The sequence below is a fragment of the Micromys minutus genome (genome assembly GCF_963924665.1).
Source record: "Micromys minutus genome assembly, chromosome: 21".
Taxonomy (NCBI): domain Eukaryota; kingdom Metazoa; phylum Chordata; class Mammalia; order Rodentia; family Muridae; genus Micromys; species Micromys minutus.
The window spans coordinates 18,287,048-18,306,787 of NC_137956.1; the positions used below are offsets into that span (position 1 = coordinate 18,287,048).

The following is a 19,740-nucleotide window of genomic DNA, read 5'->3' on the forward strand; positions in this document are numbered from 1 at the left end:
ACAGTGGCTTAGGCAGTCTCATCAAGTTTTCTCCTTGCAGATCAAATTCACTATCACACAATGGATAGATTCACTATCACACAATGTTCAGTGCCATGAACAGCCAGCCTAGTGAAATATATCTCTTTACAGATATTCCAATACTACATCCAGACTTAAAGATGGAGAAACTTTATATATATATAATTTGCACAGACATATAATATCAATACCAATGAGGATGCAGCAGAAGAAATACAAGCTCAAGGTCCCAAAACCTGAAAAGTCATAAAATGAGTTATTTTATTTGTCCATGTTAAAAACAATGGTTCAGAAGCTAGAACAATGTTTCTTTATCAATATCAAGATTTACAAGATCCTGGTGAAGGAGGGTGTTCGTGTGTGTGTGTGTGTGTGTGTGTGTGTGTGTGTGTGATAAGGTTGGATGTTGAGGTGTAAGCAATGGATTGAGACATTTGAAATTAAATATTACAGAGAGTTTCAATGCATATTTTCCTACTACTAACCTCTTACAAGCCATAGTGACTTTGTTGAACATTGCTACACATTATTAACTGAACTAGCATTGGTGTTCAGATTCTACCAGTTTTTCCTAATGCTTCATTTTAATCTCAGGGTCAAGACCAGAGTACTGCACAGAATACAGATACTTGCTCTGGGTTTCTCAACTTGTGTGATGCTTTTTCAATCTCCATTTTCAATGACTCTGGTAGTTTTAAGGAACAAGAATCAGTACTTTATAGAATCTCACTCAATAGGAGTTTGGGTGATGTTTGCCAAGGTATTAGATCAAGAGCACAGACTTAAAGTAAGAATCACAGACGCGCTGGCCAACTTTCTTCTCATCATATGTCCCTTAGTGCATAATATAAAAATGCACCATTGCAGATGATGCTACCTTTATCAGTTAAGACAATGCCTTGCCAGCATTACGAAATGTTCCTTCCCTCCTATATTAGTCCAATATTAGTCATGAAGCCCAACCCATATTCAATGTATCTAGGATTTGTTTTATTATAATCGACTTACTTACTGGTAAAATTCAGTTTGGACCTTCAACATAAAGATGCATTGTTCTCTAAATGTAAATCTATTGTTTAATAAAAGTTAATTTCACCAAAAACACCCTGTAATATATACTGCCTATTTTCTCCTTTTGTATATCTATTGCAGGATAAAATAATCATTGGTGAGAGGTCAAAAAGAATTAATTATTATGTGTAAATAAATATATGGAGAAAGCATTGGAAAACAAAACCAGCAATAAACTGTTGAAATTGCACTTGAGACACTAGGAATTTACTTCAACCTAGTAAGTGTTGCTTCTTGTCATATTACATGTGAGAACTAAAGTTCAAGAAACATGGATTATCCAACATATTTTGTTCCACAGCAGAAGTTTTAAGAATGTATTGTAAGTACAGTTTTATAGCAAGAGCGTGCTTTCGACCATTTCTATTTTTAATGACAGACACTGCAGCTAAAGTTCTCAAACCCAAGCATGCAAACTGTATTTGCTTGAGCTCAAAAGCTATGCTCTCTTGGATTTTTGTCCTTCTAAGTCAGCTACATGAACTCTGACCACAGTTATGAAAGCGATCTTGTAAAAATTCTCAGTGCTGGAAAGTAACTATTTGCTTAACAGAGCATTCTCTTCCTTGACTTTTCAAAATTGCATCTTTACTCTTTTCCCATCATTGTTTAAAGAGTTTGGGTGTTATTCCTTAGGTACGAATTTGTGCTACACAATTCTGAGACTGCTGGAAACGATCTTTCTTAAACAAGGGTTCTACAGATGTGAGATGTTCTCCCCCACATACGGTTTTAGAAGGGAGGCACTTGGAGTATGAAGTAAGAGTCTTTACTTTATTGGCTCCCTGTGGGTTATTTGGTTTCTTGGCAGGCATGTTTTGCATGTTGAATATTTCCCATGAATACTCTCTTTTTTGTTTAGTGTTTTGTGGCCTCCAGTTCTAGTAGGTAACCAATAAATTAAGCAAAACAAATTAAATATCCCGTTCTTCATGACTTGGTTATACACCTTTAAGAGAGAAGTATTTGGGGCCTAAATTTTCTACTTAATTGACTAAATTCCAAATTCTTGTTTTGCTTCTTATAAACCCTCATCGAGTTTGTGATTTCCTTTGAGGGCAGGGATTATTCTATTTATTTATTCCCACAAGGCTCCATACAGCTCTGAGAATAAAATCTTCAAAGTAGGAAGAAGAAAACTACTTTAGGTTTTACTCCTTCCTAAAAATGTCCTAAAATGTTCGCCAAAAATTTAATACCATAAAATTGAATCAAGGAAACAGTTCAAATGCCTAATGACCAAAAGCTACTCTAAAGGTACACAGCTACACTCTAATGTAACACCGATACTGTGTACAAGCGCTTTTATTTACAAGCTTAGCCATTTGCTGCATTTTCAGGCCTTTCTAAGCTCTGAAACTTTAAAAAGAAGGAAAGAAAGAAAGAACACTTAGTGTTTGGCGCTTTCTGCCTTTTCACCTGTCCATTGTGACTGTTATGCCACGAAATCAACCAAACACTATAAATTATAACAGTTTTGGTCCATGTGTATGCCATCTTCCCTGTGCTCCTCCCTATCTCCCCAAGCTTTGTCCTTCATCCCTGATGCAGTAATCATCTGTATTTTAGGAGAATCATCTAGACTACACTGTGTACAAAGTGGTAGAAAGGGGTATGGGAAAGATAGAAACCAGGAGCCTGTCTCACCAGAGGTCCAGGTGATGGAGAGAGGGAGATGCAGAGTTGAAGGTCTGTCATGACGCCAGATGGATACTGAGAAAGTCGAAGAAACAATGTGTGGCTTTGAGGCTGCTTATATAGATTATAAGGATTATATGTTGTCTTCACATTGACCAAGTGACAACACTTGCTTGGGGGAGGCAGAGGTAGTTGATAGAGACTGCTTTTAAAAGCAAGCTGGGTTTTATCTATCTATCTATCTATCTATCTATCTATCTATCTATCTATCTATCTATCTACCTATCTATCTATCTATTCTTAGAGGTTGAAAGTCCCATAGAACATTCTAAGGCACGGGTGTGATTAGTTTTATATTTTTTAAATTTCCTGTCCTGCCCAGAACACCACCTCTAGCTTTTAATAAGCATTTTCTTAAATAAATGCACAACTATGAATAATTGAATAAGTAAACATTTGTACTCAGGTCCCCAGTAGCAAAGAGATGGTTAGAACTTTCCATGTTTTATCCTCTGAGCTGGCTCATGGTTCCCTCAAGGAGACTGAGTCTTTTGAGGCAGCAACAGATATGTCCCATTTATCTCTGCTATGAGAAGGACGCACCATGGCAGATACTTCACTGACCACCCTGTTACTGTCCACCTTTATTTGTTCTTTAATGTTATGTTTATCAAATTATTTTAATCTGAATTTTCTAAACATTATTATTAATTGTATTTCAAAGACAGAGAAATTCCATTAAAAAAAGAAAAGGGTTTTCCTGGGAGATTTAGTCAAAATGATTTCACAAATCTAAAGAAAATAGACTTCAGTTTGGGGGTGGGACATTGACAGTGACATGGAAGATGATCTAATTGGCATAACTGAATGTAACTATTCTGTTAAGTTTTGAAATATTTCTTAATCTTGTTACAACAACTACCAGCTAGGAACCTAAGAATTAAAAATAAAATCTTCTTCAAAATAATCACATAGCTTCACAGCTGCCTGTGTGGAAGAGACACCTGTATCAAACATTTAAGTTACATGTTGACAGCTATTAACAAACAAAATTGCTGATTTCTGTTTGGTAAACGAGGTCTATGTTCTGGAATTTAGCATCTATATAATAAACACTGGCAGATATTTGAAGGATTCAAACACACAAGAAATCACCTGGCAAAAACTCTCATTCAATAAATGCTTGCTGAAATAATAAACTTCTTCACAGGATCAAAGCTGAATGCATGCTAACTTTAGCCAACTCAGTCACTGGATTTTGGTCGGATTGAATAAATTATGTCTATGTTGGAGTAGTATTGTAAAGCACAGGGAACTGTTTCAATAAAGTCATCCCTCCATTCCTGCTAGTCATTTGATGATAAACTATCTTGTCTTCCCATAGCTTATTGTGTTCTGAGAAATAGACCTAGCAGCACTTATTCTCTTAGAAAAGGATCAAATACAGTTGTAAGTAAATAATACATCAGTCCTTGTCTTGGAGGTCACACTTACTACTACTGTCCTCTCAAAGAGCACTTGATGTTTCTCAAAGGAATAAAATAAAATCACAAATTTATAACAATACACTTCTGTGATAAAGACAAATAGCAGCAGAATGCTCATAAATGTCATCCTGACAGAGAATGGATGATGCTTTGTTTTTTCTCTATTGCTGACTAACCTAAAGGGGTTTCCTTCATGTGTAGAGAAATCCAGGGCTCTTCCTGCAGATACATAGTGTAGGCATCATTTACCCGAGTTACTGAGAGGATTACAAGTCTGATGAGGTCCTTGGCCAGAGACTTCCAAACCTAGAAACTTCTAGGGCCTAGACAAGTCTAAGGATGAGAGATGGCTAAGCAGCTAAGGCTGTACAATGTTCTTCAATGACACCTGAGTTCAGTTCCCAGCACTTTTATTCTGCAGTTTACAACCTCTTGCAACTCTAACTCCAAAGGATCAGATGGCCCTGTCCTATGTGGGCACTCACACACATGTGTGTACACAAAATTAAAAATAATTTTAAAAAATTAGTACTAGGGACTGCTACCGGTAATCATGGGCAGCTAGAAAGTTCTTAAGAAGGGCAGGCTGCATGAGTCACTGCTCTCCAGGGGCCTTTTCCTGCAAAGGTGAACAACAGGTGCCCCTTAGACAAAAGACAAAAAACCATGACTCACTATTCTGAGACGACTTTCCGAGCAGAAATTCAGACAACAGGCAAAGGCTCTATTATTTCTTTGGCAGCTTTTTTGTTTGTTTTGGGTTTTTTTTTTCCCACTCTGCTTATCTCCAAATTAGATAACGTAATAGAAATAGAGGGACAGCTTCTAGAGAGGGTAAGATAACAAAAAAGGCCTGTGGGGAAAAAAAGTAGGACAAGCACCTTCTCATTGGAGTACAGCAAGCTTTGTCCTGGGCAGACAGGCCAGAGGAAGACAAGGGTCTCTGCTTTATTTACAACCCCAAAGGTGAAAACTCTAATGCATGAGGGGGGGTTCTTTTTGTGTTTGCTTTATTTTGCTGTTGTTTTTATTTGGGGGAGTTGCTTAGTAAGTGCTGTTTTTTCTTTTCCTTTTCTATTTTTTCTTTTTTTTAACAACTGAAATATTAGTGTTATAAGAGGTTTTCACAATATGTTTTTTTTCCAATTAACACAAACCTTAGATCTCTTTTTTAGATAATTAAAACAAGTGCTTATCCTTTTGTTCTCCTTTCTGTTCGTTGTCTAATGTTGGCTTATAAAATTATAGAGACTAGAGTAATAGAAAAGTGGGGCGGCTGGAAGGATTAACAAGCAAAGGAGACAGCCAGGTGTCAAGCTGATGCCCAGAGAGAAACTATGATTTAGGGAGCACTGGAAGGAAACCCTACTTCTGGGTTGAGTGACAGGAGGAGGGAGGGAGCATCAGGTTGCCTTGTGTTGTACCAAGAATAAAAACGATTTATATTACAAATAATACAAGAAAGATTTCTATCATCGTTTTCTCTCATTAAACAATCTAGAAAGAACATGAGGATTCATAAGCAAATCCCTCAAAGACTGACTTTTTATCTGTTAATAACATAAAAAAGGGAAGTTGGATTAGCTATACCCATGTAACGCTCTCTCTCTCCCTCTCTCTTTCTCTCTAGCTCTCTCTCTCTCCCTCTCTCTTTCTCTCTCGTGCGCTCTCTCTCTCTCTCTCCCTATTGTCTTTCAGAAGCCTAGCAGTTCCTGAGCTAAAATAATCTGAACTTACTTCCCTTCATCGTTCCAACTGACCCTTGTTTCTGAACTCAGTCCAGAATGTTTCTTATCACTGCCCCAGGCTCCATAAATTAAAGTCCTGGGAGCCCTTCACTGACCTGTTTTTAGAATCTGTTTACAGAGAACATAGCTGGTGTGCATTTGATCATCAAACTGGTGGGCCAAGACTCAGTCAACAGAAACTGAAAGAAAGCTTCTCTCCTTAGGGTTCGAGAAGTAGCTCAATATGACCTGGAGGTTACAAACACTCATTAACTTTCCAGAGGACATAGATTTAATTTCCAGGAGCCACTTGGTGACTTTAGAGATCCCTAACTCAAGTTCCAGGGTATCCAATTTCCTCTTCTGGCCTATAAGGGCACCAGGTTCACATACACTGCATATATGTAGATGCAGATAAATTCACACATGTATAAATATCTCTATAGAAAGTAGCTCAAAGTCCCACAGATGAGAACTTAGGCTTACAAGGAACAGAAATTTCTAAAATATACATAGTTAACAACACAAAGACTAAAATATGGGCTATTCTCAAGTTTGTAGAATAAGGGATTTCTTTATTAAATGACCACTTTATAGCAGTTTTATATAAAGTATACTTCATAGAAACATAGTTAAGAAGTTCTCTGTGAAAGAAGAATCCAACAGGAAGGAAGTTCATCATAAAAAACACTATTTGATAATATATTCCTCCAGCTCCCATCCATGTCATCTATCAAATACACTCCTACTCAATGCTCACAGAAGATAAGAGGAAATCAATGCAGAACAAACTATTTGCCAAAGTTAACCATATGTCGAATACATATACATGTCACTGATTTTAGTTTTATAAACTACAAGATGATTTCTCAAATTAGTAACTATGGTTCAAAGATTACAAATATGAGACAGCCAGACATATCAGGGGCTAAGAATGCTTACTGCAGAGCTTAATGACCCATGACACCTGGGAATCATGAGATAGAAGAAGAAAAGTGACTCCCACAAGCTCTTTTCTAATCTGCATATACAGTGATACATGCACTCCATGAGCTTGCTCTACGGGTAAGTAAATAAACATGATTAAAAAATAATTATAATAATTTCTACTGTCAGATATTGTTCTATTTTGTGGTAGGTTTTAAGGTTTAAGGCATAGGAAAAATATATGCATTAGAAAGAATAGTTCTCCAACAAACTCCGAAAGAAGCCTGTCAACAAAAGGAAAATCTGAATTATAGATTATAGAAATTATAGAGTTACAGATTTTAGGACTGTAGAAAATTAGAACATAAAAGTTCCATTTTTCTTTTATTTCTAAATTTTTAACAGTTAGTTTATTATTTCATAGGTAAAACATACGTGTTAGACAATGACAGCCACTCAAGCCCGGAAGAGATATTCTGTGTCTAAAATAGACATCTCATAGGTCAAAGATGTCCCGAGGATCAAGGTTCAGGAAGAAGGGGAAGTAAAGGTTTGTCTAATCATAATGTAACACCTTCAGGGAAGCCCAGAGGACAAATAAAGCAAAATTGCTACCCTTGGCCAATTTAGGGTGGTAATAGGGCAAACTCTATTCAAGTGTGATCATTGGCATAATCGGTAGAGATGTACAAATCTTTAATGCTGGGAGGACTGAGCATTGGTATTCTGTAATTACTAAGAAACTTAGTAGTCTTCTGTGTAGTCATGAGTTTTCATAACTCTTCTACTGTCTGTTCTGCAGAAATTGTACCCTGGTGTGTTTTCAGTTGCAGCTTTACTTTCCCAGAGAGGATCATCATTCAGAGAAAAACAGACTCAGCTCCAAGCTCTCAAAATTTACATTTCAGCGATTTCCTCTTTAAACGTTTTACAGCTCTCTCATATAATTATCTCAGAATAATTACTATAAGATGTAAGGCTGAGGGTTGGGAGGTTATACTGCTTAAAGAAATAGAATGAGGTTAAAAGTGCACTCTGCTGTCCAGTTGTTTCAGCTGGATGTTATGGTTTTCTTTCTAGTTGGTAAGCTTGTGACGGAGAGAACTGGAGCATTTTCCTAAATTCAGGTAGAAAAATTTTTCTATCAGTATCTGTAGGAACCGGTGACAAATGAGTCTAATTAGACTTTCATGGTTTTCAGTGATATTTCATTTTACTTTTAACTTTGTGACCACTGTCGTATCACTTTGAGGTACGACAAAAGACACAGAGAACCTTACTGGTTTCTCATAATGATAACTCTTTCAAGGTGGAGAACAGTAAAACTAGAACATCAGCACCAATATACTCCTTTAATCAAATTCCAACTTACCTGTGCTTACTCGAGTGTGGGAGTTCAGTTCTAGGCACTTTTATCTGATGTGTACTTCAATTCATTTAGCATCATGTACCTACAGAACTGTGCCATCAGCATCAAGATTCACTGCACAACTCTCTCTTACCACACTCACCTTCTAGCCCTTTAACACCCTTCTCTTCCTTTAGTTTGAATAATCGAGAGAGCCATGATAATATCCTCTATATGTATAATTATTAAGGCTTTACACTTTCTGCCTGCCCCTTCCAGTGTGTGTGTGTGTGTGTGTGTGTGTGTGTGTGTGTGTCTGGGTGTGTATGTGTGTGTGTGTCTGGGTGTGTGTCTGTCTGTGTGTATGTGTGTGTGTCTGTGTCTGTGTGTGTCTGTCTGTGTGTGTGTGTGTCTCTGTGTGTGTGTGTCTGTGTGTATGTCTCTGTGTGTGTTTGTGTGGGTATGTGTGTGTGTGTCTGGGTGTGTGTCTGTCTCTGTGTGTGTGTGTCTGTGTGTGTCTGTGTGTGTGTCTGTGTGTATGTCTGTGTGTGTGTCTGTGTGTGTAGCACACATCTTTTGAGTTCACTTACTGTTGTTCATCTTACTCTAGTGAGAAAAGTTAAGATCGACAAAACAACAGATAGCAACTCCTTAAGAGGGTGCAGAAAAAAGGGAACCTTTAATCATTATTGTTGAGATTTCAACCTGATGCAGCCACTATAGAAACCAATGTGGAGGATGGTCAAAAGCTAAAAGTAGATTTGCCATATGGCTGAGCTATACTACTCCTTAGCATGTTCTCAAAGGACACAATGACCTGTTATGTGAACAGTTGTTTGGCCATGTTCACTGCTGCTCTAGTCACAATAAGTAAGTAATGGTAGCAGTCTAGATGTGCTTCCACTGATAAATGGGTAATGACAATATGGAGCAGACACATAGTGAAATTCTGTTCACTACACAGGAAAGTAAATTCTTCAGGTGAATGGATAAAGCTGCAAATTCTCATGATTTCACTAACCCAGATTCAAGAAAGACAAAAGCAAAATATTTTCTCTTCTATTCGAATCTTGAGTAAACTTTAAGGATGTTTATAAATGGAATTATAGAGTATGTTTGACAATGGCTTTTTACACATACTCTAATGTCCTTGAATTTTCTCAGTGAGGCTGATCCTGCTAATCTTTAGAAAGCACTGTTCAAATTGATAGTTAAGAAGCCAATACAATTGTCATTTGATTATTCTGCAAAGATTCATTTTCACTCATGAAGTATCAGAAATTGTGGATCGAAAAAAAATAAAAAATATATTTGTTGGGCCTCTGAAAGAATCCTCTATTAAACAGATCACAGAAATCAGATACATGAAGAGCAAATAGAATATAGGCATTTACTGAAGATAAACTAGAATTGTTCAATAAATATATGCAAACGTTTCATAGTCAAAAGGCAATAAAATGTAATTTAACATAAGCTCATAACATCTTATTGGCAACTATGTCACCGTGTGGTAACATACCACTCTGGCTAGGGGACAGAGAAACTTAGAGTGTGGCTTCAGCTCTGCTCTTTCCATGAGCATTGTTTATAATGTACTAATGTTAGCTATGCTTCATGTACAACTATTGCAACAGGCGATCTTTATTCTATAAGGAGACAAAACGATATTCACAGAAATAGACTCTAAAGTAGTTTGTGATAGCTCATTGAAAAACTGAGCAAACCTGTGCATCTATCAATAAAGATAATATTCCTGAATAGTATTCAGACATTTGCCCTAAAAGAAGTCATTTCTAATCAGTGTGGTGGTACACACTTCTAACCTCAGCTCTCAAGAAGCCAAAGAACCACAAGTTCAGGGCACAGAATTAGTCTGGTCTCAGAAAAGCATAAACAAAACAAATCTCTTCCATGTATTTAGTAATGTAGAAATATTTGATACGTGGTATGTTAAAATTTCTCCTATAAAATAACACATACATAATGCGCTGGTAAGTGTTTTCTCAACTTGACACAAGCTGGGGTTATTTGGGGACAAAAAAAATCTCAGCTAAGAAAATATCTGCATTAAATTGGCTATAAATAAACTTACAAGGGATTTTCTTGATTACTAAATAATGTGGGAAAACCCAGCCCACCTGAGTAAGTAATCCTGATTTGTATAAGAAATCAGGCTAAGCAAGACATAAAGAACAAGCCAATAAGCTGCATTCTTTCATGGTCTCTGCTTTAGTTAGTTTTTGCTTCCAAGTTCCTGACAAAGTTAAATTCCTTGACTTTACTCATTGTCTTGACTTCAGTGATCTACACTGATGAGAACACATAAGCCAAATAACCCCTTTTCTTTCCAAGTTGTTTTTGGTCTTAGTATTTCTCACAACAACAGTAAGCAAGCTAAGCCATACAGTCTGCCATTTATAACATTTTAACAGAACAAATGATAGTACAGAATTATTAACCATTCCCAACATGTTTAGTTCTATACTAAATGTTCTATCTATGAGTAATTTTTATCTTGCAGCTCTACAAGGTGAACCCCCTAAGATTACAACTGTTTTTTTCCCAAGTACACATTGTATATGCTAGAGATTGTTTGATATTACTCAACATTAAGATTAAAGCTAATACTTAATGCAGCACTATTTTATACATATCGGAAAACCCTATAAGACAAGTTTTATTTTTCATGTGTACATTTCACAGAAACAACCAGGCATTCAACTGGCTTAGCTGAGAATATCAAGCTTCACATCTGTGACCCAGAGGCATCGTTAAGAGGAGAGATTCATTGTCAAGAAACTTTTCATTCAGTCAAAAGTCAAAGTCCCAATGGGGAGACCCAAGTAGCTCCCAATGAGGTCATTTCCTGTTCTATGTATTTGTCCCCTCTGTCTACAGTGGAAGAACCACAACATTCACATCTAGTGCCTGGAGCTTGACCCCTTGTACTGACTGATCTCTGCTATGAGAGGAGTTAAGGACAGAGGGCAGGAACATGGTTCAAAACCAGGAAGTTCTCCCAAAGCCCTTCTGTCTTAAAAAACAAAGTTCCTGGAGGACTCTGCTAATGATTCGACACCATAGGTTCAATTCGGATTTATAAACACATCCCTGGCACCCAGACTGGGTATGGCATAGCTGCACAGTGATTTTTCAATGGGCAATTACACTATTAAGTGGACTCCTCTCCTTTCTCACCCTCAAAACAAACACAAGGACATAGTGTAGGAGGCAGTATTCCGTCCTGCCTCCAAAGATGAAGGAACTCAAACTGACAATGGCTGGCCCAGGAGTCATGTGTGAGGAGAGCAGATGCCACTGGAACTCTGCTGGAATTTCTATCCACAGACTGTATAGAAGAAAATATTCAGAACTGACTTGGGAAAGGAGATGCTAAGAGTGGCTGATGTCACCAAAAAAGAGGATGCTCATGCCCCAGGAGGTGAGTCATAAGGTCTGAATGAAAGAGTTGTTCAGCTATAAAATGGGAAGGATAAAAAAGCAAAAGTGAATGCAGCCCATTTATTACTGGAATTTATATGATAAATCAGGTAGACAGTAAGTGATTTAGGAATCGTTCTGTGTTGTCATATAAACAAAATTATTTCTAATGCTAAACATGTTAATATTAAGATAATAAGCAATATTATCAATATGGCATTAGCTTAAGGATGAAAATCAGTATCGAGAATGAAGTGCTAGGTTTCAAGGCTTCTGGAGGAGGCAGACCTAAGGAATTTCTAACATTAGTTCTGGTAGGTGCTCCCCATTGGATCCATCTGTCACATCTGTATTAGCTTAGCATCATAGAACCAATAAAGAAATGTATCCGGTAAATGTCAAGGCTTTCCCCTCAGCCAACTCAGTCAATGACCAGGAAATGGTCTAGTCTTTTCAAGGGGAGAATAATACATAGAAAAAATGACAATAAAACCTCTGCTAAGTACTTTTCTTTGATTTTGCTACAAAGAAAATAATTATTCTCCCTTACTTCCTAGATATTTCTTTCCAGCAAAATCTGATGCTACCTCTAAACACATCCAAAATAATAATAATAATAATAATAATAATAATAATAATAATAATAATAATAATAATAATAATAATTTTATATGTCCTAGCATTATACATCTTTCTCTGGGTCTTCTCATGAAAGACAGCATTTTTCTCCTTAGCTATCAAATGTAACTACTGAGACTGCAAAATGCAAAATGCTTGTCACCAAATATTCCTTGCTGGTGGGGTTCAAAGACTTTATGTGAGTTTGTTGAATTATCAATGTGCAGTTCTTGTCATTCTGTGTGACAAATATCAGATTGACTTATTTGTAATAGCACACTCCCTTTTAATTTAAAGAAACCCTTTTTCTGTTACCATGGTGCTGGTTGACTTTTTCATACTACCAAGACCTGAAAAGCTGCAGGCCAGTGTCTTCTTACACTCTCTTTCTTCTAAACTTTTCAGTGACTGCTTTTACTTACGTTCTCCTTATGGCTTAAAGGTCAGTAATCTCTAGTTAAGGTTTTCATCACAGATTTTTATCTGACAACTACCAGTTGGTACCCCTCAACTGTGGTATGATCATCTCTGAGCACGAGATCTCTGGGTACCACAGCGTTAGACTTAGATGCTATATTAACATCCTGACCTCTCTTACATCTCAACTAACTGCACCATTCATTTCCTGTCTTATTTTCAACCAAAGACAGCTTTGTCTGCAAATGAGATTTGGCATTGTCTGGAGCTGGTTTTAATGATCACAACTAGGGGCAGGGTGGCATTCCTAGCTATGGTTCATGAATCCTGGGAGACTACTGAAGAATTTGGAGTTATAAGAAATTGCCTTTCACATACACAACAAAGACTTTTCTGTCCCCAGACATAAATAGAACCAATTGTCTGGAAAGAATAATTCTTGAAATAATTATGAAATGGTTAATATAATGCTTAATTGATTAACTCTCAGAGAACAAAGGAACTACTATCCAACCTTAACGTCATTCCATTTCTTCTCTCTCTTGCTTCCTGCTACTAGATTTTCACCTGTCGCACCAATTTCAAATCCAATCAACCCCTGCACCTCCATCATCACTGCTTTGACTGAAAGGCTTAAGGTTTCCTGGATCATATCATAGTTTCTCTTGATTAATCTCTCTTTCCACATTGTTTCACATTGATTGGGCTTCTTACCTTTGCACAGAGATTATCCAAAATTGTAAATGGATTTAGATCGCTTTTCTATGCCACTGTTGAAAGATAATATTCATGTCAGGGATCCTGTCTTTCCCTGGCCTTTGATACTTCTATCTTTGAATTTTTTATTATAACTACATATTGTGTGTGTGTGTGTGTGTGTGTGTGTGTGTGTGTGTGTGTGTGTGTGTGGGTGTGTGATCAAAGCATGTGTTTCCAGGTCAGAGGAAAACTTAGAAGAAATCATTTCTCTCCTACTACTATGTGAGTTTGCAACTCAGGTCATCAGGCTTGGGGACAAGTGCTGTGACACCTCAACAATCCATTTACACCTTTTAGTCTTTTTTTTAACTTTTGATTACCCTTTATTTGTTCCTGGGATGACTGTAGAAAGTAGTAGACTTTAGATTGCTAGTCCAGACTCCAAGGGCCAGCATGTTCTGAGGATAGCAGTTTTCAGTTCTATCTTTTGAATTCTACTTGTGTGTACACCTTGGTGAGGTTTTTGTTCCTGCCTTTAGGGGCCTGGTAGTTAGAGATAGGTGGTGGGTAATGTGGCCCCTTTCTCTCAAAGGGGAAATAGGCTGGTGTCAGGCTTTATGGCCTCTGCATAGAGTTCTGTAGACTCAGGTTTCTGCTCTTCCTGGGCTTCCTGCTGGGCTTCCAGGGTGGTTCTGATGGTCCCTCTCCTTCTCACGCTCCTGCTGCGTAGTAGTGTCCACCTCTTCAGCAGAAGAGCTTTCTGCGTATTCTCCTCAGAAGAATGCACCTCCTGAGGTCGCTGTGTGATTTATCCAATAACCTCACAGAGGTAATAAAATCTTCAACGGGAATGAGTTTTTGGGTGGCTTTCCCCCCAGTTTTTCAGATCTTCTTTTTCAAGCGATCCTTTGATGCTTGATCCTTTTAGGGTCTCCTGTCCTCTTTCGTAGACATTCTGCTCTCAAGGGGATGAGCTCCCAGAAGGACAGCAAGGACGTTCTCTCTTGGGTGTGTCTGACCTGTGCCTGGAAGGTTCCTGAGATCCTGCTCCTAGGTCGCAGATCCTATGCAGCACATAGCATCATCACAGAGGCAGCCATGGCTTTTCATGCCCCACACAGGCAGACAGCTTCCGGGTGTCTGTACCACAGACACCCCTGGGCGGTGCGAGCTGGGGTACCCTGTAAGATCTGTCAGGCCTCTACCCGGTACTCCCTTTTAGTCTTTTGTGCTTCAAACCCTTCATTTCAACTCTGACTTTCTCCCCTTCCCCATATGTTAATTCTCTAAGATATACTGAATGTTTAGCTATCTACTAGCCTTGGTGACTTTGTTCTTCCTTTTGTGTTTTTATTAAATTTTGCTATTTGCACTGGTGAAATGACCTGAGTTCAACTCTTAGAACCCATATGACAGAACCATATAGCCTAATCCTTCAAGGTGTCAACTGACCTCTATGTACCAGGACATGTATGGGTCTTCATATGTGCAGACACACCACACACAGAGAGAGAGAGAGAGAGAGAGAGAGAGAGAGAGAGAGAGAGAGAGAGAGAGAGAGAGAGAGAGAGAGAGAGAGAGGGAGGGAGAGGGAGGGAGGAAGGAAGGGAGAAAGAGAGAGAGAACATAAAATTTAAAATTTTAAATTTGATATTCAATACATAAGTCACTACTCCTCTCAACCCAGCCAGTCAAAATCTCTGTGAAACAAACAAAACCTATTCAACGTCATCAAGGTTCATGGTTGCAATAGTGCAGTGAGGGTGAACTAACTCAAACAGGGCAATCCTTCACATGAGCATTACAAATGATTACGGCCGCATCATTATCATTACAGCAGGATGCGGTTCCTTTCTACCTGGGTTCCTTCCTGCAAGCAGGAGTTCTTCGTTCAGGTGGTTGTCCTGAGTGGGAACATGGCAGGCCTTAGGAAGCCAGTATTTGCATTGATAGTAAACAGCAGCATTGCTCTACATCAGCTATAGCCATCTCATGAGAACTTGAGGTTTCTAAGTGAACCTTAGTTGCTCATGCATCTTACATTTGGGGTCACTGGGAAGTGCTGGAAAGCAGAATTTCCATATTCCTCTTTTACTTAATTTTCCTTTTCTGTGGCACAAAGAACAGCTATTCCCATAGTATGTTTGAAAGAAAGCATTTAAGAAAATCTCTGGGATATTTATTTGGCTTTAACAGCAAATCTGTAGAATTCATGTTTTCTGAGGTGTGGGCGGTAATCGTGTTAAGTGGCTCAGTATAGCATGCAACTTGATAATACAGATGAAAATGGTTGCCAGGATAGTACACTAACATTTTCAATAAAATATGACATACTTAAAAAGAAGAAACTATAATGGGATAAGCAGTCTAGCAAAGTCTCTAGCAAGGTCTTTGTAGCTGTGATGAATTTACGATGTGGCCATGCTTGGGAAGATATTGCCTAACTCACTGAAATGACTGAAATCCTCATAGAGGAAGGAAGGCTATTTGAATCAGAGAGCACTGTGGGGAGCACCTAATACATGTGCAGTTATGGAGGAACTGGAGTAATAGATCTGCAAATTGCAGACTAAAGCATTGCCAGCAAGCACAGGAAGCCAAGGAGAAAGGCCAGAGTTAGATTCTCTAAAGCCCCCAGAAGTCAGCTCTGGCAACATGTGACTTTAAACCTCTGGCCTGTAAAACTATGAGATAATCTATTTCTGCAGTTCAAGATTCCATGAGTGATGATTATTACAGTAACCCTTGGAAAGACTACCATAGACTACATTATCCATCTAAACATTAAGTTATAGTCTGTAGGTGATGAATTAAGACAAAGACAAAACCATCCTCTTGGAGTAGCTCACTTAATAATCTGCCCTGATTCTTGCTGCAACCTTTATCCAGAGAAATCCCCATGTTATTGGACTTCTCAGCATCCTCGGCTGGTAGGTGGATTCTCATCTCTGCTCCACACAACACAAGATCCTCTCAAATAGCCCTGCAACTTTGTTTCTTCCACTCTCTCAGAAGACGGTGACGCAGTCTTCTTTTCCAACATAACTTGAGGATCCCAAAAAGAGTTGGCAAATTCGGGGCCTTTTATCAAAGAGCATTAATAAATTCAAAACACTAACAAAACACTAGATCAAGTGCAGGGCCCTTCCTGTGCAGATCACTGCTGGAGTAGACATGACACGCTCCGTGACAGATGCGAAACAGACCCTTAGATGGGCCCAAAGATATTCCTTCTGTCATTACCCTAGAGGAAAACATCATCACTCTCACTTCTCCCTGATTTCTTCTAATATCTCAATGTGATCTGACGGGTGGTAAAGAAAAGACAAATCTGCGAGGGGAAATCCTGTGTACATAATTCATAGCACTGCGCTGTGACTGCCTCTCATATCTGCCTTCTCTGCTAAAACTCTTACAGCAAATGCTGAATTGGACCAGTGAAGGCTTCATTTCCTGTGGCCAGCACTTTAAATCAGAGATGACTCATATAATGATATGGGACACTTTCATTTAAAAGTATGTGTTGGGAATTCTGAGGCTTTGATTGTACATTCACTGAACTAACATGGGAAATGGTTTCTACATGCCTATTATACTGAAGGTTAAGGAAATTGATTAAAATGCAAACTGTTTTTCATATTCTATCTTTTAAAATATTTTAAGCCAAAACAACTTCTTTCCTACCCGCTAGGAAAGGACTAGCCTTTCTGATATCCCCCAAATGACTTCATATGCTCTTCCAGTTGCTGTTCCAACTTTAGTAGGCAGTCCAGTGTCCAGAAAGATTGGATCTCAAGACTGAATGAACTCTCCACATTCTCTTTTAAAAGATAAACATGCACTCTATAAACTTCATCGGCCTAAACAACAGAAACATCTGTTTAGATTCATGTGCAGCGTTTTGGCTGCATTCAGTAAGAGGGAGGCTTAGGAAGTGTGTCATCCTCCAGTGTGTTCCACAGCATGCAGCCGGCAGTGCTCACACTGATACACTGAGAGATTACCAAGCCTGGGAACAACCAAACTAGGTCACTATCCATAAACAATCTTGGGCAAATGCTGTTCCACTGTTCTCACACCCCGGAGCACCATCTTCCAAGCAGAAGAGAAATGTGAACATAAATAAATGTAAAGTGCAAAAGACTGCTGAGCCATAACTATGGATTCTGGGCATAACTATAGATTCCTGGAACAGAGCCCTCCGTGGAGACCAATCACTTCTAAAAGATTAAATAAATGATTAATTTTTGCGGGTTACAAATATGATCAGAATTATTTTTTTCTAGAACATTGTCTGTATATTCCGTGACTCAGTAGCAAGGGCAGTACTGAGTACTGTGAGCACTGAATAGCAGGTTCTATGGGAGAAACATGGTGAGCTTTGTTGCTCGTGTTACAATACTGCAGGGTAGCCTTCTTTATCTTCATCAGATAAAGGCAAGACTAAAGATGGAAAAGTTAACAGACAGAAAATGTGTAACCTAGTTCTCTTAATTTATACTCCTTTAATTTTCATGATCCAGGCATTCTTTTCTTTTTTGTGTGTTATGAGAGATGATCTTTAGAGAAATTATGATTCATCAGATTAACACAGTTAATACAATGGATGAGAAGATGCAGCATTTTAGACACACCTGGTTGGAATTCATAGGAACCCTGCAGTTCTGTGACATGGTACCAGAAGCATGAGACCAGCTATGGGATCTGTGTTACAAAATAGGAGAACTGAATATGTTCACGAACATTTGTTGTTGTTGTTGTTGTTGTTGTTGTTGTTCTCTTTGCTGTCTTCCCCTCCATAACCCGATATCCCATCCCCTCTACCATTGCTTCTATGAGGGTGCCCACCACCCACCCCCTTCCACTTCCCCACCCTGATACTCCCCTACACTGGGGTATCTAGCCTTGGCAAGAGAAATGGCTTCTCTTTCCACTGATGCCCAACAAGTTTGTCATCTGCTACATATACACCTGGAACCACAGGTTACTCCATGTGTAATCTTTGCTCCACTATGTTCATATCAGCCTTATTTATAATAACTAGAAGCTGAAAAGAATCCCCGTGCCCTTCAACAGAGGAATGGATACAGAAAATGTGGTACATTTACACAATGGAATACTACTCAACTATTAAAAACAATGACTACATGAAATTCTTAGGCAATGGATAGAACTAGAAAATATCATCCTGAGTGAGGTAGCCCAGTCACAAAAAACCACACCTGATATGCACTCACTAATAAGTGGATACTAGCCCAAAATCTATGATTACCCAAGATATAACTTATAGACCACATGATGCTCAAGAAGAAGGCAAACCAAAAGGCAGATGCTTCAGTCCTTTTTAGAAGGGCAAACAAAAATATTCACAGGATGAAATATAAAGACAACATTTGAAGCAGAGACTGAAGCAAAGACCTTTCAGAGACTGCCCTACCTAGAGATCCAGCCTAGACAATATTGCTGATGCCAAGAAGTACAGGCAGACAGCAGCCTGATATAGCTGTCTTTTGAGAGGCTCTACCAGATCATGACAAATACAGAAGCAGATGCTCACAGCCAACCATGGAACAGAGAATGAGATCCTCCGTAGTTAGAGAAAGGGTTGAAGTAGCTGAAGGGTCTGGCAACCCCATAAGAACAACAATGCCAACCAACCCACCAGCGTTCCTAGGTACTAAACCACTATCAAAACAGCCATTATTTTCATGTATCAAATAAACTCTTATCAAATTACCAATAGGTCAGACATTTACATTTGATCTGTCAAGTAGCAATTATTTGAACAAAAATAAGTTACTAGGTAAGGTTTTGTGTTGTAGAGAGTCAATAGGCAGGTTCGAGAGAAGAAAAAAATCTCCTGGAAATGCACCACAAGTGTCCAGAGGAGAGCAACTCATAAAGGCTTTGAGAGCACTGAAGAGAATCCATCCACTTTACATCTTTAAAACCAGCTTCAATTCTGTACTTATGCATCTCTAGTGGAAAATTTAAAAACACACAAGTAGAAAAAGTACATACTCAACTTTATGGAAACATTTATGAAGGTATTTTATGACATTTGAGTTATATATATATATATATATATATATATATATATATATATATATATCTCCACATTGTACCATGAATCCTACCCAAGAGCTCCATTGTTCTAAGTAAGACATTTTGAACATTATTTATTTAAACTTAAGATTATTGAGAGGATATGCATTGTGTGCATCTATTACATTTTGTAAGTCCACAAGAAAAATCACAGTTTGGCTTTTATTTCACATTAAAATTTTGGCAAAAACAAGCAAAGACTCAAATTTACCACTTCACTACGCAAACCATGACTGTGTCA

General features: G+C 38.3%; 1 pseudogene across 1 annotated transcript in view; it reads right to left on the minus strand.

The window, feature by feature from the left end:
- Positions 1 to 13,874: 13,874 nt before the first annotated feature.
- Positions 13,875 to 19,740, minus strand: part of LOC308434199 (large ribosomal subunit protein mL40-like) — a 30,234-nt pseudogene continuing 24,368 nt past the window's right edge. The window contains exon 3 of the transcript in view: positions 13,875 to 14,458. The product of the transcript in view is annotated as a large ribosomal subunit protein mL40-like (transcript). The remainder of the gene's footprint in view (positions 14,459 to 19,740) is intronic.